The following is a 19,236-nucleotide window of genomic DNA, read 5'->3' as shown; positions in this document are numbered from 1 at the left end:
GGTCTCTGGGCACCTCCTCTGTGTCTCAGCTGTCCCTGTCCACAGAGAGCCTCATACAAGAAGTTGCTTCCAAACTGGGAGGTTCCACATCTGGGCAGGTCCAGCTCCAGGCCCAGTGAAGGGCATGAAGAAGGCTGAGGCTCTGGACTCCAGCCAGGCCTTCAGCAGGCCTCTGAGGCCAAGGTCTTCCTAGTCTCAAGAGGGGCCAAGAGACGCAATGTGTCATTTGAACAAGTGAGTCAGCGGGCGGTGAGCGAATGAATGACCGCTCGAGGGGATGTATGCCGGCCACCGGGCCCTGTTTGACTGTCCAGCCTCAGCTTACCTGACCCTGGTTACCAGGGAATGCCACTCTGGGCCCTCCTTTTCATCCCCCTCCCTCACTGTGACCTCACCACCTGCCCCATTATGACCCAGTCTGGCTCCCAGTTAAAACTGGAGGGCAGGGGGCCCAGGCAGTCCTGGGACCAACGGCCATGGGTGAGCGAAACTACTACCGAGCCGAGCCGTTCACTGGCCCCATCCCCAGGAAATGCCAGGAGCAAGGATACTCAATTCTTCTGATCCCGGTCAGCTTCATCTTGCTCAACGTGGGGATCAACGTGGTGACTATGGTCAGGGCAGGATCTGTGCAGCGCGGTTGGGGGAGCCCTGGGGTCTTGAAGGGGCTGAGGTGGGAGGGCTGCTGGGGTGTGACCGGACAAGGGTTGGATTTCAGGGCTCACCCTGCTCCCGGCCTCCCCCCTCCCCTTCTTCCCTCAACTCTGGAGGCATCTGAAGAGATTCTTGCGGGCACTTTTCAATCGTATTTTCCACAAAGGTGAGTGGGCGCCGGCGTGGGTTCAGGGGATGTGGGCCTGTCCCCTTTCTTCTATCCCTGCCTTGATTCTCAGCCCCTCAGGAACCCAGGCCCTGACCCATCTCGCCTTTCCCCACAGACAAGCAAGCCAGCTGTGTAGGCAGCCATCGCATGTGCATGCGCTGCTCCGTGGATCCCAAGAACCTGTGCTCAAGAGTTTCTTCCCGCTTCTGCCATCGCCCAAGCTTCCTGCTCGGGCAGGCAAACCACCTTGACTACTGCCTGCAGCGGGGCTCGGCGGGGGCGGAGCCGGCTGCCCCCCACCCCCACCCCCACCCCCCACCCCCCCGCCGCGGGCGAGTGAAGGAGAAGGCGGGCGGAGCGGGAGGCAAAAAGCCTACAGCACCCGGTATTCCCAGGCGGTCTCCCATCCAAGTACTAACCAGGCCCGACCCTGCTTAGCTTCCGAGATCAGACGAGATCGGGCGCGTTCAGGGTGGTATGGCCGTAGACGGGGGCGGGGGCCGCGGGCTGCCTCTTGAGGCCCACTTTCGCTGGCGCTGGCGCCTTAACGCCAGCCCGGCGGCCGGCCCGCCCCGGCAGGGCCCCCTCGCCCGCCCAGGCAGGGGGAACGGAGGTCTCGGGTATCGGGCGGCGGCGGAGGGTTTGGCGACCACCTCCCAGCCCAGGGCGGCCGTGACCCAGCAAACCCTTCGGCGCTTGGCGCCCCGCCCAAGATCCCGCACGTCGCTCACAGGCACGTGGCCCCGGAGGCTTCAGGGCCCGGGGCCCGCGGTCCCTTGGGCCTCGGCCCTGCCCGCCCACGCGGCGCTAGGCGCAGCCCGGCCGCAGCCCGGGCCGGCCCTCCTGCCCGACAGCAGCTGGCCCGAAGCCACTGGGAGCCACCATTGAGTCGCCACGGCCCCTCAGCCCCGGCCAGGCCACCCTTGCCCCCACAGCCCCCGCCGAGCTCAGGACCCCGCCCCTGGTGGCCGGCAGGCCCGGGGAAGCGGCCCCTGCCCTCGATCCCGCTCCCGCACCCGGCCGCGGTGACACGCCAGAGGGGCGGGGTGGTGTGGGGGGGGGGCTTTTGTCGGAGGGAGCTGTGGAGGGACACACCGGCACACAGGTGGCGGCGCCGGGGCTGGGCGCCGGTGGGGGCGGCCAGGTGCAGGTCGAGGGGCTCGCGGGCCGAAAGGACGGCAACTGGGCCCGCGGCGGAGTCTGAGTCCGGGCCAGCCGCCCCAGGAGCGTCTGGGGTGCGGCTGCCTTCCAGGGCCGCCTTCTGGCCGCCTGGCCGGCCGGGCCGGCGGGGAGCGCCCCCGCCGGCGCGCGCCGTGGTGGGAGGGGCCTGAGGAGGCGGGGCCTGCAGCGGGGCCCGGCGGGGGCGGTGCCGGCGGCCCCCGCCGCGGGCGAGTGAAGGAGAAGGCGGGCGGAGCGGGAGGCAAAAAGCCTACAGCACCCGGTATTCCCAGGCGGTCTCCCATCCAAGTACTAACCAGGCCCGACCCTGCTTAGCTTCCGAGATCAGACGAGATCGGGCGCGTTCAGGGTGGTATGGCCGTAGACGGGGGCGGGGGCCGCGGGCTGCCTCTTGAGGCCCACTTTCGCTGGCGCTGGCGCCTTAACGCCAGCCCGGCGGCCGGCCCGCCCCGGCAGGGCCCCCTCGCCCGCCCAGGCAGGGGGAACGGAGGTCTCGGGTATCGGGCGGCGGCGGAGGGTTTGGCGACCACCTCCCAGCCCAGGGCGGCCGTGACCCAGCAAACCCTTCGGCGCTTGGCGCCCCGCCCAAGATCCCGCACGTCGCTCACAGGCACGTGGCCCCGGAGGCTTCAGGGCCCGGGGCCCGCGGTCCCTTGGGCCTCGGCCCTGCCCGCCCACGCGGCGCTAGGCGCAGCCCGGCCGCAGCCCGGGCCGGCCCTCCTGCCCGACAGCAGCTGGCCCGAAGCCACTGGGAGCCACCATTGAGTCGCCACGGCCCCTCAGCCCCGGCCAGGCCACCCTTGCCCCCACAGCCCCCGCCGAGCTCAGGACCCCGCCCCTGGTGGCCGGCAGGCCCGGGGAAGCGGCCCCTGCCCTCGATCCCGCTCCCGCACCCGGCCGCGGTGACACGCCAGAGGGGCGGGGTGGTGTGGGGGGGGGCTTCTGTCGGAGGGAGCTGTGGAGGGACACACCGGCACACAGGTGGCGGCGCCGGGGCTGGGCGCCGGTGGGGGCGGCCAGGTGCAGGTCGAGGGGCTCGCGGGCCGAAAGGACGGCAACTGGGCCCGCGGCGGAGTCTGGGTCTGGAGGGCTCTGAGCCTCCATCCGCTCTGGTGCCTCGGGGCTACCGGCCCGAAGCCTGGTAGCGCGACACCCCACCGGCCCACAGACGTAGCCTCCCCAGCTGTGCTCACAGCGAGTCCAACCGCAGCCCGCACCCCTCCACGGGACACTTGGATTACTCCCGCGATCCCCACGAGGTGCGGCACCCGGCGGCCGAATGGGCTGAGATCCTGCCCTTGCGGCGCCCTGTGGCCACCTCCGCCTCCCTCACGGTACTGGCCGAGGCCTCGGACCAGCGGGCCCCGGCTCCCAGCTCAGCGCTGCTCCTCCGCCCCTCTCACCTCCTGCCCGACGTCCAGGCTACCGAGCACCCTCCACCCCCGCCCACCTTCATGCCACTCAGCCGGAACCCGGGAGGCAATGCCAACTACCAGGTGTATGACCGTCTGGTGCTGAAGCGGCAACCGCAGGAGGGCCAAGCGCGGGCCAACTCGCTGCTACCTTCCACCTCGGCCTCCAGGCCCTCTCTGCACGGGAGCCAGACTGGGAAAATGAACTTACCAGCAGCAAATGGGGGCAGGGGCAGGGGGCGGCAGGGCATGGAGAGAGGAATAAAGAGCGCCAGAGTCCAGGAAACATTGGTGGTCTGTGGCTTGGAAGCGCCACTCCTTCTGCCAGCCTGGGTCCCTGCGCTTGGCTTCCTGCAATAAGAAGCCAGTGTCCCCTTCTTGGCCTGAGGGTCCCTTTGGTTTAGTGGCCACAGTTCCGCCAGCAGGCCCCTCCTGGTCCTATACCATGCACTAAGTACATCTGCAGCTGCAGACTCCAAACCCCTGGTCTCTGGGCACCTCCTCTGTGTCTCAGCTGTCCCTGTCCACAGAGAGCCTCATACAAGAAGTTGCTTCCAAACTGGGAGGTTCCACATCTGGGCAGGTCCAGCTCCAGGCCCAGTGAAGGGCATGAAGAAGGCTGAGGCTCTGGACTCCAGCCAGGCCTTCAGCAGGCCTCTGAGGCCAAGGTCTTCCTAGTCTCAAGAGGGGCCAAGAGACGCAATGTGTCATTTGAACAAGTGAGTCAGCGGGCGGTGAGCGAATGAATGACCGCTCGAGGGGATGTATGCCGGCCACCGGGCCCTGTTTGACTGTCCAGCCTCAGCTTACCTGACCCTGGTTACCAGGGAATGCCACTCTGGGCCCTCCTTTTCATCCCCCTCCCTCACTGTGACCTCACCACCTGCCCCATTATGACCCAGTCTGGCTCCCAGTTAAAACTGGAGGGCAGGGGGCCCAGGCAGTCCTGGGACCAACGGCCATGGGTGAGCGAAACTACTACCGAGCCGAGCCGTTCACTGGCCCCATCCCCAGGAAATGCCAGGAGCAAGGATACTCAATTCTTCTGATCCCGGTCAGCTTCATCTTGCTCAACGTGGGGATCAACGTGGTGACTATGGTCAGGGCAGGATCTGTGCAGCGCGGTTGGGGGAGCCCTGGGGTCTTGAAGGGGCTGAGGTGGGAGGGCTGCTGGGGTGTGACCGGACAAGGGTTGGATTTCAGGGCTCACCCTGCTCCCGGCCTCCCCCCTCCCCTTCTTCCCTCAACTCTGGAGGCATCTGAAGAGATTCTTGCGGGCACTTTTCAATCGTATTTTCCACAAAGGTGAGTGGGCGCCGGCGTGGGTTCAGGGGATGTGGGCCTGTCCCCTTTCTTCTATCCCTGCCTTGATTCTCAGCCCCTCAGGAACCCAGGCCCTGACCCATCTCGCCTTTCCCCACAGACAAGCAAGCCAGCTGTGTAGGCAGCCATCGCATGTGCATGCGCTGCTCCGTGGATCCCAAGAACCTGTGCTCAAGAGTTTCTTCCCGCTTCTGCCATCGCCCAAGCTTCCTGCTCGGGCAGGCAAACCACCTTGACTACTGCCTGCAGCGGGGCTCGGCGGGGGCGGAGCCGGCTGCCCCCCACCCCCACCCCCACCCCCCACCCCCCCGCCGCGGGCGAGTGAAGGAGAAGGCGGGCGGAGCGGGAGGCAAAAAGCCTACAGCACCCGGTATTCCCAGGCGGTCTCCCATCCAAGTACTAACCAGGCCCGACCCTGCTTAGCTTCCGAGATCAGACGAGATCGGGCGCGTTCAGGGTGGTATGGCCGTAGACGGGGGCGGGGGCCGCGGGCTGCCTCTTGAGGCCCACTTTCGCTGGCGCTGGCGCCTTAACGCCAGCCCGGCGGCCGGCCCGCCCCGGCAGGGCCCCCTCGCCCGCCCAGGCAGGGGGAACGGAGGTCTCGGGTATCGGGCGGCGGCGGAGGGTTTGGCGACCACCTCCCAGCCCAGGGCGGCCGTGACCCAGCAAACCCTTCGGCGCTTGGCGCCCCGCCCAAGATCCCGCACGTCGCTCACAGGCACGTGGCCCCGGAGGCTTCAGGGCCCGGGGCCCGCGGTCCCTTGGGCCTCGGCCCTGCCCGCCCACGCGGCGCTAGGCGCAGCCCGGCCGCAGCCCGGGCCGGCCCTCCTGCCCGACAGCAGCTGGCCCGAAGCCACTGGGAGCCACCATTGAGTCGCCACGGCCCCTCAGCCCCGGCCAGGCCACCCTTGCCCCCACAGCCCCCGCCGAGCTCAGGACCCCGCCCCTGGTGGCCGGCAGGCCCGGGGAAGCGGCCCCTGCCCTCGATCCCGCTCCCGCACCCGGCCGCGGTGACACGCCAGAGGGGCGGGGTGGTGTGGGGGGGGGGCTTTTGTCGGAGGGAGCTGTGGAGGGACACACCGGCACACAGGTGGCGGCGCCGGGGCTGGGCGCCGGTGGGGGCGGCCAGGTGCAGGTCGAGGGGCTCGCGGGCCGAAAGGACGGCAACTGGGCCCGCGGCGGAGTCTGAGTCCGGGCCAGCCGCCCCAGGAGCGTCTGGGGTGCGGCTGCCTTCCAGGGCCGCCTTCTGGCCGCCTGGCCGGCCGGGCCGGCGGGGAGCGCCCCCGCCGGCGCGCGCCGTGGTGGGAGGGGCCTGAGGAGGCGGGGCCTGCAGCGGGGCCCGGCGGGGGCGGTGCCGGCGGCCCCCGCCGCGGGCGAGTGAAGGAGAAGGCGGGCGGAGCGGGAGGCAAAAAGCCTACAGCACCCGGTATTCCCAGGCGGTCTCCCATCCAAGTACTAACCAGGCCCGACCCTGCTTAGCTTCCGAGATCAGACGAGATCGGGCGCGTTCAGGGTGGTATGGCCGTAGACGGGGGCGGGGGCCGCGGGCTGCCTCTTGAGGCCCACTTTCGCTGGCGCTGGCGCCTTAACGCCAGCCCGGCGGCCGGCCCGCCCCGGCAGGGCCCCCTCGCCCGCCCAGGCAGGGGGAACGGAGGTCTCGGGTATCGGGCGGCGGCGGAGGGTTTGGCGACCACCTCCCAGCCCAGGGCGGCCGTGACCCAGCAAACCCTTCGGCGCTTGGCGCCCCGCCCAAGATCCCGCACGTCGCTCACAGGCACGTGGCCCCGGAGGCTTCAGGGCCCGGGGCCCGCGGTCCCTTGGGCCTCGGCCCTGCCCGCCCACGCGGCGCTAGGCGCAGCCCGGCCGCAGCCCGGGCCGGCCCTCCTGCCCGACAGCAGCTGGCCCGAAGCCACTGGGAGCCACCATTGAGTCGCCACGGCCCCTCAGCCCCGGCCAGGCCACCCTTGCCCCCACAGCCCCCGCCGAGCTCAGGACCCCGCCCCTGGTGGCCGGCAGGCCCGCGGAAGCGGCCCCTGCCCTCGATCCCGCTCCCGCACCCGGCCGCGGTGACACGCCAGAGGGGCGGGGTGGTGGTGGTGGGGGCTTTTGTCGGAGGGAGCTGTGGAGGGACACACCGGCACACAGGTGGCGGCGCCGGGGCTGGGCGCCGGTGGGGGCGGCCAGGTGCAGGTCGAGGGGCTCGCGGGCCGAAAGGACGGCAACTGGGCCCGCGGCGGAGTCTGGGTCTGGAGGGCTCTGAGCCTCCATCCGCTCTGGTGCCTCGGGGCTACCGGCCCGAAGCCTGGTAGCGCGACACCCCACCGGCCCACAGACGTAGCCTCCCCAGCTGTGCTCACAGCGAGTCCAACCGCAGCCCGCACCCCTCCACGGGACACTTGGATTACTCCCGCGATCCCCACGAGGTGCGGCACCCGGCGGCCGAATGGGCTGAGATCCTGCCCTTGCGGCGCCCTGTGGCCACCTCCGCCTCCCTCACGGTACTGGCCGAGGCCTCGGACCAGCGGGCCCCGGCTCCCAGCTCAGCGCTGCTCCTCCGCCCCTCTCACCTCCTGCCCGACGTCCAGGCTACCGAGCACCCTCCACCCCCGCCCACCTTCATGCCACTCAGCCGGAACCCGGGAGGCCATGCCAACTACCAGGTGTATGACCGTCTGGTGCTGAAGCGGCAACCGCAGGAGGGCCAAGCGCGGGCCAACTCGCTGCTACCTTCCACCTCGGCCTCCAGGCCCTCTCTGCACGGGAGCCAGACTGGGAAAATGAACTTACCAGCAGCAAATGGGGGCAGGGGCAGGGGGCGGCAGGGCATGGAGAGAGGAATAAAGAGCGCCAGAGTCCAGGAAACATTGGTGGTCTGTGGCTTGGAAGCGCCACTCCTTCTGCCAGCCTGGGTCCCTGCGCTTGGCTTCCTGCAATAAGAAGCCAGTGTCCCCTTCTTGGCCTGAGGGTCCCTTTGGTTTAGTGGCCACAGTTCCGCCAGCAGGCCCCTCCTGGTCCTATACCATGCACTAAGTACATCTGCAGCTGCAGACTCCAAACCCCTGGTCTCTGGGCACCTCCTCTGTGTCTCAGCTGTCCCTGTCCACAGAGAGCCTCATACAAGAAGTTGCTTCCAAACTGGGAGGTTCCACATCTGGGCAGGTCCAGCTCCAGGCCCAGTGAAGGGCATGAAGAAGGCTGAGGCTCTGGACTCCAGCCAGGCCTTCAGCAGGCCTCTGAGGCCAAGGTCTTCCTAGTCTCAAGAGGGGCCAAGAGACGCAATGTGTCATTTGAACAAGTGAGTCAGCGGGCGGTGAGCGAATGAATGACCGCTCGAGGGGATGTATGCCGGCCACCGGGCCCTGTTTGACTGTCCAGCCTCAGCTTACCTGACCCTGGTTACCAGGGAATGCCACTCTGGGCCCTCCTTTTCATCCCCCTCCCTCACTGTGACCTCACCACCTGCCCCATTATGACCCAGTCTGGCTCCCAGTTAAAACTGGAGGGCAGGGGGCCCAGGCAGTCCTGGGACCAACGGCCATGGGTGAGCGAAACTACTACCGAGCCGAGCCGTTCACTGGCCCCATCCCCAGGAAATGCCAGGAGCAAGGATACTCAATTCTTCTGATCCCGGTCAGCTTCATCTTGCTCAACGTGGGGATCAACGTGGTGACTATGGTCAGGGCAGGATCTGTGCAGCGCGGTTGGGGGAGCCCTGGGGTCTTGAAGGGGCTGAGGTGGGAGGGCTGCTGGGGTGTGACCGGACAAGGGTTGGATTTCAGGGCTCACCCTGCTCCCGGCCTCCCCCCTCCCCTTCTTCCCTCAACTCTGGAGGCATCTGAAGAGATTCTTGCGGGCACTTTTCAATCGTATTTTCCACAAAGGTGAGTGGGCGCCGGCGTGGGTTCAGGGGATGTGGGCCTGTCCCCTTTCTTCTATCCCTGCCTTGATTCTCAGCCCCTCAGGAACCCAGGCCCTGACCCATCTCGCCTTTCCCCACAGACAAGCAAGCCAGCTGTGTAGGCAGCCATCGCATGTGCATGCGCTGCTCCGTGGATCCCAAGAACCTGTGCTCAAGAGTTTCTTCCCGCTTCTGCCATCGCCCAAGCTTCCTGCTCGGGCAGGCAAACCACCTTGACTACTGCCTGCAGCGGGGCTCGGCGGGGGCGGAGCCGGCTGCCCCCCACCCCCACCCCCACCCCCCACCCCCCCGCCGCGGGCGAGTGAAGGAGAAGGCGGGCGGAGCGGGAGGCAAAAAGCCTACAGCACCCGGTATTCCCAGGCGGTCTCCCATCCAACTACTAACCAGGCCCGACCCTGCTTAGCTTCCGAGATCAGACGAGATCGGGCGCGTTCAGGGTGGTATGGCCGTAGACGGGGGCGGGGGCCGCGGGCTGCCTCTTGAGGCCCACTTTCGCTGGCGCTGGCGCCTTAACGCCAGCCCGGCGGCCGGCCCGCCCCGGCAGGGCCCCCTCGCCCGCCCAGGCAGGGGGAACGGAGGTCTCGGGTATCGGGCGGCGGCGGAGGGTTTGGCGACCACCTCCCAGCCCAGGGCGGCCGTGACCCAGCAAACCCTTCGGCGCTTGGCGCCCCGCCCAAGATCCCGCACGTCGCTCACAGGCACGTGGCCCCGGAGGCTTCAGGGCCCGGGGCCCGCGGTCCCTTGGGCCTCGGCCCTGCCCGCCCACGCGGCGCTAGGCGCAGCCCGGCCGCAGCCCGGGCCGGCCCTCCTGCCCGACAGCAGCTGGCCCGAAGCCACTGGGAGCCACCATTGAGTCGCCACGGCCCCTCAGCCCCGGCCAGGCCACCCTTGCCCCCACAGCCCCCGCCGAGCTCAGGACCCCGCCCCTGGTGGCCGGCAGGCCCGGGGAAGCGGCCCCTGCCCTCGATCCCGCTCCCGCACCCGGCCGCGGTGACACGCCAGAGGGGCGGGGTGGTGTGGGGGGGGGGCTTTTGTCGGAGGGAGCTGTGGAGGGACACACCGGCACACAGGTGGCGGCGCCGGGGCTGGGCGCCGGTGGGGGCGGCCAGGTGCAGGTCGAGGGGCTCGCGGGCCGAAAGTATGGCAACTGGGCCCGCGGCGGAGTCTGAGTCCGGGCCAGCCGCCCCAGGAGCGTCTGGGGTGCGGCTGCCTTCCAGGGCCGCCTTCTGGCCGCCTGGCCGGCCGGGCCGGCGGGGAGCGCCCCCGCCGGCGCGCGCCGTGGTGGGAGGGGCCTGAGGAGGCGGGGCCTGCAGCGGGGCCCGGCGGGGGCGGTGCCGGCGGCCCCCGCCGCGGGCGAGTGAAGGAGAAGGCGGGCGGAGCGGGAGGCAAAAAGCCTACAGCACCCGGTATTCCCAGGCGGTCTCCCATCCAAGTACTAACCAGGCCCGACCCTGCTTAGCTTCCGAGATCAGACGAGATCGGGCGCGTTCAGGGTGGTATGGCCGTAGACGGGGGCGGGGGCCGCGGGCTGCCTCTTGAGGCCCACTTTCGCTGGCGCTGGCGCCTTAACGCCAGCCCGGCGGCCGGCCCGCCCCGGCAGGGCCCCCTCGCCCGCCCAGGCAGGGGGAACGGAGGTCTCGGGTATCGGGCGGCGGCGGAGGGTTTGGCGACCACCTCCCAGCCCAGGGCGGCCGTGACCCAGCAAACCCTTCGGCGCTTGGCGCCCCGCCCAAGATCCCGCACGTCGCTCACAGGCACGTGGCCCCGGAGGCTTCAGGGCCCGGGGCCCGCGGTCCCTTGGGCCTCGGCCCTGCCCGCCCACGCGGCGCTAGGCGCAGCCCGGCCGCAGCCCGGGCCGGCCCTCCTGCCCGACAGCAGCTGGCCCGAAGCCACTGGGAGCCACCATTGAGTCGCCACGGCCCCTCAGCCCCGGCCAGGCCACCCTTGCCCCCACAGCCCCCGCCGAGCTCAGGACCCCGCCCCTGGTGGCCGGCAGGCCCGGGGAAGCGGCCCCTGCCCTCGATCCCGCTCCCGCACCCGGCCGCGGTGACACGCCAGAGGGGCGGGGTGGTGTGGGGGGGGGCTTCTGTCGGAGGGAGCTGTGGAGGGACACACCGGCACACAGGTGGCGGCGCCGGGGCTGGGCGCCGGTGGGGGCGGCCAGGTGCAGGTCGAGGGGCTCGCGGGCCGAAAGGACGGCAACTGGGCCCGCGGCGGAGTCTGGGTCTGGAGGGCTCTGAGCCTCCATCCGCTCTGGTGCCTCGGGGCTACCGGCCCGAAGCCTGGTAGCGCGACACCCCACCGGCCCACAGACGTAGCCTCCCCAGCTGTGCTCACAGCGAGTCCAACCGCAGCCCGCACCCCTCCACGGGACACTTGGATTACTCCCGCGATCCCCACGAGGTGCGGCACCCGGCGGCCGAATGGGCTGAGATCCTGCCCTTGCGGCGCCCTGTGGCCACCTCCGCCTCCCTCACGGTACTGGCCGAGGCCTCGGACCAGCGGGCCCCGGCTCCCAGCTCAGCGCTGCTCCTCCGCCCCTCTCACCTCCTGCCCGACGTCCAGGCTACCGAGCACCCTCCACCCCCGCCCACCTTCATGCCACTCAGCCGGAACCCGGGAGGCCATGCCAACTACCAGGTGTATGACCGTCTGGTGCTGAAGCGGCAACCGCAGGAGGGCCAAGCGCGGGCCAACTCGCTGCTACCTTCCACCTCGGCCTCCAGGCCCTCTCTGCACGGGAGCCAGACTGGGAAAATGAACTTACCAGCAGCAAATGGGGGCAGGGGCAGGGGGCGGCAGGGCATGGAGAGAGGAATAAAGAGCGCCAGAGTCCAGGAAACATTGGTGGTCTGTGGCTTGGAAGCGCCACTCCTTCTGCCAGCCTGGGTCCCTGCGCTTGGCTTCCTGCAATAAGAAGCCAGTGTCCCCTTCTTGGCCTGAGGGTCCCTTTGGTTTAGTGGCCACAGTTCCGCCAGCAGGCCCCTCCTGGTCCTATACCATGCACTAAGTACATCTGCAGCTGCAGACTCCAAACCCCTGGTCTCTGGGCACCTCCTCTGTGTCTCAGCTGTCCCTGTCCACAGAGAGCCTCATACAAGAAGTTGCTTCCAAACTGGGAGGTTCCACATCTGGGCAGGTCCAGCTCCAGGCCCAGTGAAGGGCATGAAGAAGGCTGAGGCTCTGGACTCCAGCCAGGCCTTCAGCAGGCCTCTGAGGCCAAGGTCTTCCTAGTCTCAAGAGGGGCCAAGAGACGCAATGTGTCATTTGAACAAGTGAGTCAGCGGGCGGTGAGCGAATGAATGACCGCTCGAGGGGATGTATGCCGGCCACCGGGCCCTGTTTGACTGTCCAGCCTCAGCTTACCTGACCCTGGTTACCAGGGAATGCCACTCTGGGCCCTCCTTTTCATCCCCCTCCCTCACTGTGACCTCACCACCTGCCCCATTATGACCCAGTCTGGCTCCCAGTTAAAACTGGAGGGCAGGGGGCCCAGGCAGTCCTGGGACCAACGGCCATGGGTGAGCGAAACTACTACCGAGCCGAGCCGTTCACTGGCCCCATCCCCAGGAAATGCCAGGAGCAAGGATACTCAATTCTTCTGATCCCGGTCAGCTTCATCTTGCTCAACGTGGGGATCAACGTGGTGACTATGGTCAGGGCAGGATCTGTGCAGCGCGGTTGGGGGAGCCCTGGGGTCTTGAAGGGGCTGAGGTGGGAGGGCTGCTGGGGTGTGACCGGACAAGGGTTGGATTTCAGGGCTCACCCTGCTCCCGGCCTCCCCCCTCCCCTTCTTCCCTCAACTGTGGAGGCATCTGAAGAGATTCTTGCGGGCACTTTTCAATCGTATTTTCCACAAAGGTGAGTGGGCGCCGGCGTGGGTTCAGGGGATGTGGGCCTGTCCCCTTTCTTCTATCCCTGCCTTGATTCTCAGCCCCTCAGGAACCCAGGCCCTGACCCATCTCGCCTTTCCCCACAGACAAGCAAGCCAGCTGTGTAGGCAGCCATCGCATGTGCATGCGCTGCTCCGTGGATCCCAAGAACCTGTGCTCAAGAGTTTCTTCCCGCTTCTGCCATCGCCCAAGCTTCCTGCTCGGGCAGGCAAACCACCTTGACTACTGCCTGCAGCGGGGCTCGGCGGGGGCGGAGCCGGCTGCCCCCCACCCCCACCCCCACCCCCCACCCCCCCGCCGCGGGCGAGTGAAGGAGAAGGCGGGCGGAGCGGGAGGCAAAAAGCCTACAGCACCCGGTATTCCCAGGCGGTCTCCCATCCAAGTACTAACCAGGCCCGACCCTGCTTAGCTTCCGAGATCAGACGAGATCGGGCGCGTTCAGGGTGGTATGGCCGTAGACGGGGGCGGGGGCCGCGGGCTGCCTCTTGAGGCCCACTTTCGCTGGCGCTGGCGCCTTAACGCCAGCCCGGCGGCCGGCCCGCCCCGGCAGGGCCCCCTCGCCCGCCCAGGCAGGGGGAACGGAGGTCTCGGGTATCGGGCGGCGGCGGAGGGTTTGGCGACCACCTCCCAGCCCAGGGCGGCCGTGACCCAGCAAACCCTTCGGCGCTTGGCGCCCCGCCCAAGATCCCGCACGTCGCTCACAGGCACGTGGCCCCGGAGGCTTCAGGGCCCGGGGCCCGCGGTCCCTTGGGCCTCGGCCCTGCCCGCCCACGCGGCGCTAGGCGCAGCCCAGCCGCAGCCCGGGCCGGCCCTCCTGCCCGACAGCAGCTGGCCCGAAGCCACTGGGAGCCACCATTGAGTCGCCACGGCCCCTCAGCCCCGGCCAGGCCACCCTTGCCCCCACAGCCCCCGCCGAGCTCAGGACCCCGCCCCTGGTGGCCGGCAGGCCCGGGGAAGCGGCCCCTGCCCTCGATCCCGCTCCCGCACCCGGCCGCGGTGACACGCCAGAGGGGCGGGGTGGTGTGGGGGGGGGGCTTTTGTCGGAGGGAGCTGTGGAGGGACACACCGGCACACAGGTGGCGGCGCCGGGGCTGGGCGCCGGTGGGGGCGGCCAGGTGCAGGTCGAGGGGCTCGCGGGCCGAAAGGACGGCAACTGGGCCCGCGGCGGAGTCTGGGTCTGGAGGGCTCTGAGCCTCCATCCGCTCTGGTGCCTCGGGGCTACCGGCCCGAAGCCTGGTAGCGCGACACCCCACCGGCCCACAGACGTAGCCTCCCCAGCTGTGCTCACAGCGAGTCCAACCGCAGCCCGCACCCCTCCACGGGACACTTGGATTACTCCCGCGATCCCCACGAGGTGCGGCACCCGGCGGCCGAATGGGCTGAGATCCTGCCCTTGCGGCGCCCTGTGGCCACCTCCGCCTCCCTCACGGTACTGGCCGAGGCCTCGGACCAGCGGGCCCCGGCTCCCAGCTCAGCGCTGCTCCTCCGCCCCTCTCACCTCCTGCCCGACGTCCAGGCTACCGAGCACCCTCCACCCCCGCCCACCTTCATGCCACTCAGCCGGAACCCGGGAGGCCATGCCAACTACCAGGTGTATGACAGTCTGGTGCTGAAGCGGCAACCGCAGGAGGGCCAAGCGCGGGCCAACTCGCTGCTACCTTCCACCTCGGCCTCCAGGCCCTCTCTGCACGGGAGCCAGACTGGGAAAATGAACTTACCAGCAGCAAATGGGGGCAGGGGCAGGGGGCGGCAGGGCATGGAGAGAGGAATAAAGAGCGCCAGAGTCCAGGAAACATTGGTGGTCTGTGGCTTGGAAGCGCCACTCCTTCTGCCAGCCTGGGTCCCTGCGCTTGGCTTCCTGCAATAAGAAGCCAGTGTCCCCTTCTTGGCCTGAGGGTCCCTTTGGTTTAGTGGCCACAGTTCCGCCAGCAGGCCCCTCCTGGTCCTATACCATGCACTAAGTACATCTGCAGCTGCAGACTCCAAACCCCTGGTCTCTGGGCACCTCCTCTGTGTCTCAGCTGTCCCTGTCCACAGAGAGCCTCATACAAGAAGTTGCTTCCAAACTGGGAGGTTCCACATCTGGGCAGGTCCAGCTCCAGGCCCAGTGAAGGGCATGAAGAAGGCTGAGGCTCTGGACTCCAGCCAGGCCTTCAGCAGGCCTCTGAGGCCAAGGTCTTCCTAGTCTCAAGAGGGGCCAAGAGACGCAATGTGTCATTTGAACAAGTGAGTCAGCGGGCGGTGAGCGAATGAATGACCGCTCGAGGGGATGTATGCCGGCCACCGGGCCCTGTTTGACTGTCCAGCCTCAGCTTACCTGACCCTGGTTACCAGGGAATGCCACTCTGGGCCCTCCTTTTCATCCCCCTCCCTCACTGTGACCTCACCACCTGCCCCATTATGACCCAGTCTGGCTCCCAGTTAAAACTGGAGGGCAGGGGGCCCAGGCAGTCCTGGGACCAACGGCCATGGGTGAGCGAAACTACTACCGAGCCGAGCCGTTCACTGGCCCCATCCCCAGGAAATGCCAGGAGCAAGGATACTCAATTCTTCTGATCCCGGTCAGCTTCATCTTGCTCAACGTGGGGATCAACGTGGTGACTATGGTCAGGGCAGGATCTGTGCAGCGCGGTTGGGGGAGCCCTGGGGTCTTGAAGGGGCTGAGGTGGGAGGGCTGCTGGGGTGTGACCGGACAAGGGTTGGATTTCAGGGCTCACCCTGCTCCCGGCCTCCCCCCTCCCCTTCTTCCCTCAACTCTGGAGGCATCTGAAGAGATTCTTGCGGGCACTTTTCAATCGTATTTTCCACAAAGGTGAGTGGGCGCCGGCGTGGGTTCAGGGGATGTGGGCCTGTCCCCTTTCTTCTATCCCTGCCTTGATTCTCAGCCCCTCAGGAACCCAGGCCCTGACCCATCTCGCCTTTCCCCACAGACAAGCAAGCCAGCTGTGTAGGCAGCCATCGCATGTGCATGCGCTGCTCCGTGGATCCCAAGAACCTGTGCTCAAGAGTTTCTTCCCGCTTCTGCCATCGCCCAAGCTTCCTGCTCGGGCAGGCAAACCACCTTGACTACTGCCTGCAGCGGGGCTCGGCGGGGGCGGAGCCGGCTGCCCCCCACCCCCACCCCCACCCCCCACCCCCCCGCCGCGGGCGAGTGAAGGAGAAGGCGGGCGGAGCGGGAGGCAAAAAGCCTACAGCACCCGGTATTCCCAGGCGGTCTCCCATCCAAGTACTAACCAGGCCCGACCCTGCTTAGCTTCCGAGATCAGACGAGATCGGGCGCGTTCAGGGTGGTATGGCCGTAGACGGGGGCGGGGGCCGCGGGCTGCCTCTTGAGGCCCACTTTCGCTGGCGCTGGCGCCTTAACGCCAGCCCGGCGGCCGGCCCGCCCCGGCAGGGCCCCCTCGCCCGCCCAGGCAGGGGGAACGGAGGTCTCGGGTATCGGGCGGCGGCGGAGGGTTTGGCGACCACCTCCCAGCCCAGGGCGGCCGTGACCCAGCAAACCCTTCGGCGCTTGGCGCCCCGCCCAAGATCCCGCACGTCGCTCACAGGCACGTGGCCCCGGAGGCTTCAGGGCCCGGGGCCCGCGGTCCCTTGGGCCTCGGCCCTGCCCGCCCACGCGGCGCTAGGCGCAGCCCGGCCGCAGCCCGGGCCGGCTCTCCTGCCCGACAGCAGCTGGCCCGAAGCCACTGGGAGCCACCATTGAGTCGCCACGGCCCCTCAGCCCCGGCCAGGCCACCCTTGCCCCCACAGCCCCCGCCGAGCTCAGGACCCCGCCCCTGGTGGCCGGCAGGCCCGGGGAAGCGGCCCCTGCCCTCGATCCCGCTCCCGCACCCGGCCGCGGTGACACGCCAGAGGGGCGGGGTGGTGTGGGGGGGGGGCTTTTGTCGGAGGGAGCTGTGGAGGGACACACCGGCACACAGGTGGCGGCGCCGGGGCTGGGCGCCGGTGGGGGCGGCCAGGTGCAGGTCGAGGGGCTCGCGGGCCGAAAGGACGGCAACTGGGCCCGCGGCGGAGTCTGAGTCCGGGCCAGCCGCCCCAGGAGCGTCTGGGGTGCGGCTGCCTTCCAGGGCCGCCTTCTGGCCGCCTGGCCGGCCGGGCCGGCGGGGAGCGCCCCCGCCGGCGCGCGCCGTGGTGGGAGGGGCCTGAGGAGGCGGGGCCTGCAGCGGGGCCCGGCGGGGGCGGTGCCGGCGGCCCCCGCCGCGGGCGAGTGAAGGAGAAGGCGGGCGGAGCGGGAGGCAAAAAGCCTACAGCACCCGGTATTCCCAGGCGGTCTCCCATCCAAGTACTAACCAGGCCCGACCCTGCTTAGCTTCCGAGATCAGACGAGATCGGGCGCGTTCAGGGTGGTATGGCCGTAGACGGGGGCGGGGGCCGCGGGCTGCCTCTTGAGGCCCACTTTCGCTGGCGCTGGCGCCTTAACGCCAGCCCGGCGGCCGGCCCGCCCCGGCAGGGCCCCCTCGCCCGCCCAGGCAGGGGGAACGGAGGTCTCGGGTATCGGGCGGCGGCGGAGGGTTTGGCGACCACCTCCCAGCCCAGGGCGGCCGTGACCCAGCAAACCCTTCGGCGCTTGGCGCCCCGCCCAAGATCCCGCACGTCGCTCACAGGCACGTGGCCCCGGAGGCTTCAGGGCCCGGGGCCCGCGGTCCCTTGGGCCTCGGCCCTGCCCGCCCACGCGGCGCTAGGCGCAGCCCGGCCGCAGCCCGGGCCGGCCCTCCTGCCCGACAGCAGCTGGCCCGAAGCCACTGGGAGCCACCATTGAGTCGCCACGGCCCCTCAGCCCCGGCCAGGCCACCCTTGCCCCCACAGCCCCCGCCGAGCTCAGGACCCCGCCCCTGGTGGCCGGCAGGCCCGGGGAAGCGGCCCCTGCCCTCGATCCCGCTCCCGCACCCGGCCGCGGTGACACGCCAGAGGGGCGGGGTGGTGTGGGGGGGGGCTTTTGTCGGAGGGAGCTGTGGAGGGACACACCGGCACACAGGTGGCGGCGCCGGGGCTGGGCGCCGGTGGGGGCGGCCAGGTGCAGGTCGAGGGGCTCGCGGGCCGAAAGGACGGCAACTGGGCCCGCGGCGGAGTCTGAGTCCGGGCCAGCCGCCCCAGGAGCGTCTGGGGTGCGGCTGCCTTCCAGGGCCGCCTTCTGGCCGCCTGGCCGGCCGGGCCGGCGGGGAGCGCCCCCGCCGGCGCGCGCCGTGGTGGGAGGGGCCTGAGGAGGCGGGGCCTGCAGCGGGGCCCGGCGGGGGCGGTGCCGGCGGCCCCCGCCGCGGGCGAGTGAAGGAGAAGGCGGGCGGAGCGGGAGGCAAAAAGCCTACAGCACCCGGTATTCCCAGGCGGTCTCCCATCCAAGTACTAACCAGGCCCGACCCTGCTTAGCTTCCGAGATCAGACGAGATCGGGCGCGTTCAGGGTGGTATGGCCGTAGACGGGGGCGGGGGCCGCGGGCTGCCTCTTGAGGCCCACTTTCGCTGGCGCTGGCGCCTTAACGCCAGCCCGGCGGCCGGCCCGCCCCGGCAGGGCCCCCTCGCCCGCCCAGGCAGGGGGAACGGAGGTCTCGGGTATCGGGCGGCGGCGGAGGGTTTGGCGACCACCTCCCAGCCCAGGGCGGCCGTGACCCAGCAAACCCTTCGGCGCTTGGCGCCCCGCCCAAGATCCCGCACGTCGCTCACAGGCACGTGGCCCCGGAGGCTTCAGGGCCCGGGGCCCGCGGTCCCTTGGGCCTCGGCCCTGCCCGCCCACGCGGCGCTAGGCGCAGCCCGGCCGCAGCCCGGGCCGGCCCTCCTGCCCGACAGCAGCTGGCCCGAAGCCACTGGGAGCCACCATTGAGTCGCCACGGCCCCTCAGCCCCGGCCAGGCCACCCTTGCCCCCACAGCCCCCGCCGAGCTCAGGACCCCGCCCCTGGTGGCCGGCAGGCCCGGGGAAGCGGCCCCTGCCCTCGATCCCGCTCCCGCACCCGGCCGCGGTGACACGCCAGAGGGGCGGGGTGGTGTGGGGGGGGGCTTCTGTCGGAGGGAGCTGTGGAGGGACACACCGGCACACAGGTGGCGGCGCCGGGGCTGGGCGCCGGTGGGGGCGGCCAGGTGCAGGTCGAGGGGCTCGCGGGCCGAAAGGACGGCAACTGGGCCCGCGGCGGAGTCTGGGTCTGGAGGGCTCTGAGCCTCCATCCGCTCTGGTGCCTCGGGGCTACCGGCCCGAAGCCTGGTAGCGCGACACCCCACCGGCCCACAGACGTAGCCTCCCCAGCTGTGCTCACAGCGAGTCCAACCGCAGCCCGCACCCCTCCACGGGACACTTGGATTACTCCCGCGATCCCCACGAGGTGCGGCACCCGGCGGCCGAATGGGCTGAGATCCTGCCCTTGCGGCGCCCTGTGGCCACCTCCGCCTCCCTCACGGTACTGGCCGAGGCCTCGGACCAGCGGGCCCCGGCTCCCAGCTCAGCGCTGCTCCTCCGCCCCTCTCACCTCCTGCCCGACGTCCAGGCTACCGAGCACCCTCCACCCCCGCCCACCTTCATGCCACTCAGCCGGAACCCGGGAGGCCATGCCAACTACCAGGTGTATGACCGTCTGGTGCTGAAGCGGCAACCGCAGGAGGGCCAAGCGCGGGCCAACTCGCTGCTACCTTCCACCTCGGCCTCCAGGCCCTCTCTGCACGGGAGCCAGACTGGGAAAATGAACTTACCAGCAGCAAATGGGG

The 19,236-nt window shown here is 69.7% G+C and overlaps 10 non-coding genes across 10 annotated transcripts; all 10 read right to left on the bottom strand.

The window, feature by feature from the left end:
* Positions 1 to 1,193: 1,193 nt before the first annotated feature.
* LOC132512304 (5S ribosomal RNA) lies at positions 1,194 to 1,312 on the bottom strand. Its single transcript, XR_009538037.1, has one exon. It is a non-coding gene; the product is annotated as a 5S ribosomal RNA (ribosomal RNA).
* A 937-nt stretch (positions 1,313 to 2,249) lies between these two features.
* On the bottom strand, positions 2,250 to 2,368 carry LOC132512303 (5S ribosomal RNA). The gene has a single exon (XR_009538036.1). It is a non-coding gene; the product is annotated as a 5S ribosomal RNA (ribosomal RNA).
* A 2,724-nt stretch (positions 2,369 to 5,092) lies between these two features.
* LOC132512301 (5S ribosomal RNA) lies at positions 5,093 to 5,211 on the bottom strand. Its single transcript, XR_009538034.1, has one exon. It is a non-coding gene; the product is annotated as a 5S ribosomal RNA (ribosomal RNA).
* Positions 5,212 to 6,148: 937 nt separating this feature from the next.
* LOC132512300 (5S ribosomal RNA) lies at positions 6,149 to 6,267 on the bottom strand. The gene has a single exon (XR_009538033.1). It is a non-coding gene; the product is annotated as a 5S ribosomal RNA (ribosomal RNA).
* Positions 6,268 to 8,991: 2,724 nt separating this feature from the next.
* On the bottom strand, positions 8,992 to 9,110 carry LOC132512363 (5S ribosomal RNA). The gene has a single exon (XR_009538099.1). It is a non-coding gene; the product is annotated as a 5S ribosomal RNA (ribosomal RNA).
* Positions 9,111 to 10,047: 937 nt separating this feature from the next.
* On the bottom strand, positions 10,048 to 10,166 carry LOC132512299 (5S ribosomal RNA). Its single transcript, XR_009538031.1, has one exon. It is a non-coding gene; the product is annotated as a 5S ribosomal RNA (ribosomal RNA).
* Positions 10,167 to 12,890: 2,724 nt separating this feature from the next.
* Positions 12,891 to 13,009, bottom strand: LOC132512298 (5S ribosomal RNA). The gene has a single exon (XR_009538030.1). It is a non-coding gene; the product is annotated as a 5S ribosomal RNA (ribosomal RNA).
* Positions 13,010 to 15,734: 2,725 nt separating this feature from the next.
* LOC132512297 (5S ribosomal RNA) lies at positions 15,735 to 15,853 on the bottom strand. The gene has a single exon (XR_009538029.1). It is a non-coding gene; the product is annotated as a 5S ribosomal RNA (ribosomal RNA).
* Positions 15,854 to 16,790: 937 nt separating this feature from the next.
* On the bottom strand, positions 16,791 to 16,909 carry LOC132512296 (5S ribosomal RNA). The gene has a single exon (XR_009538028.1). It is a non-coding gene; the product is annotated as a 5S ribosomal RNA (ribosomal RNA).
* Positions 16,910 to 17,845: 936 nt separating this feature from the next.
* Positions 17,846 to 17,964, bottom strand: LOC132512295 (5S ribosomal RNA). Its single transcript, XR_009538027.1, has one exon. It is a non-coding gene; the product is annotated as a 5S ribosomal RNA (ribosomal RNA).
* Positions 17,965 to 19,236: the final 1,272 nt, after the last annotated feature.

Source organism: Lagenorhynchus albirostris, chromosome 20, assembly GCF_949774975.1.
Source record: "Lagenorhynchus albirostris chromosome 20, mLagAlb1.1, whole genome shotgun sequence".
In the NCBI taxonomy this organism is placed as follows: Eukaryota; Metazoa; Chordata; class Mammalia; order Artiodactyla; family Delphinidae; genus Lagenorhynchus; species Lagenorhynchus albirostris.
Note: the sequence above shows the minus strand (reverse complement) of the source record. Positions and strands in the feature narration are given on the sequence as shown.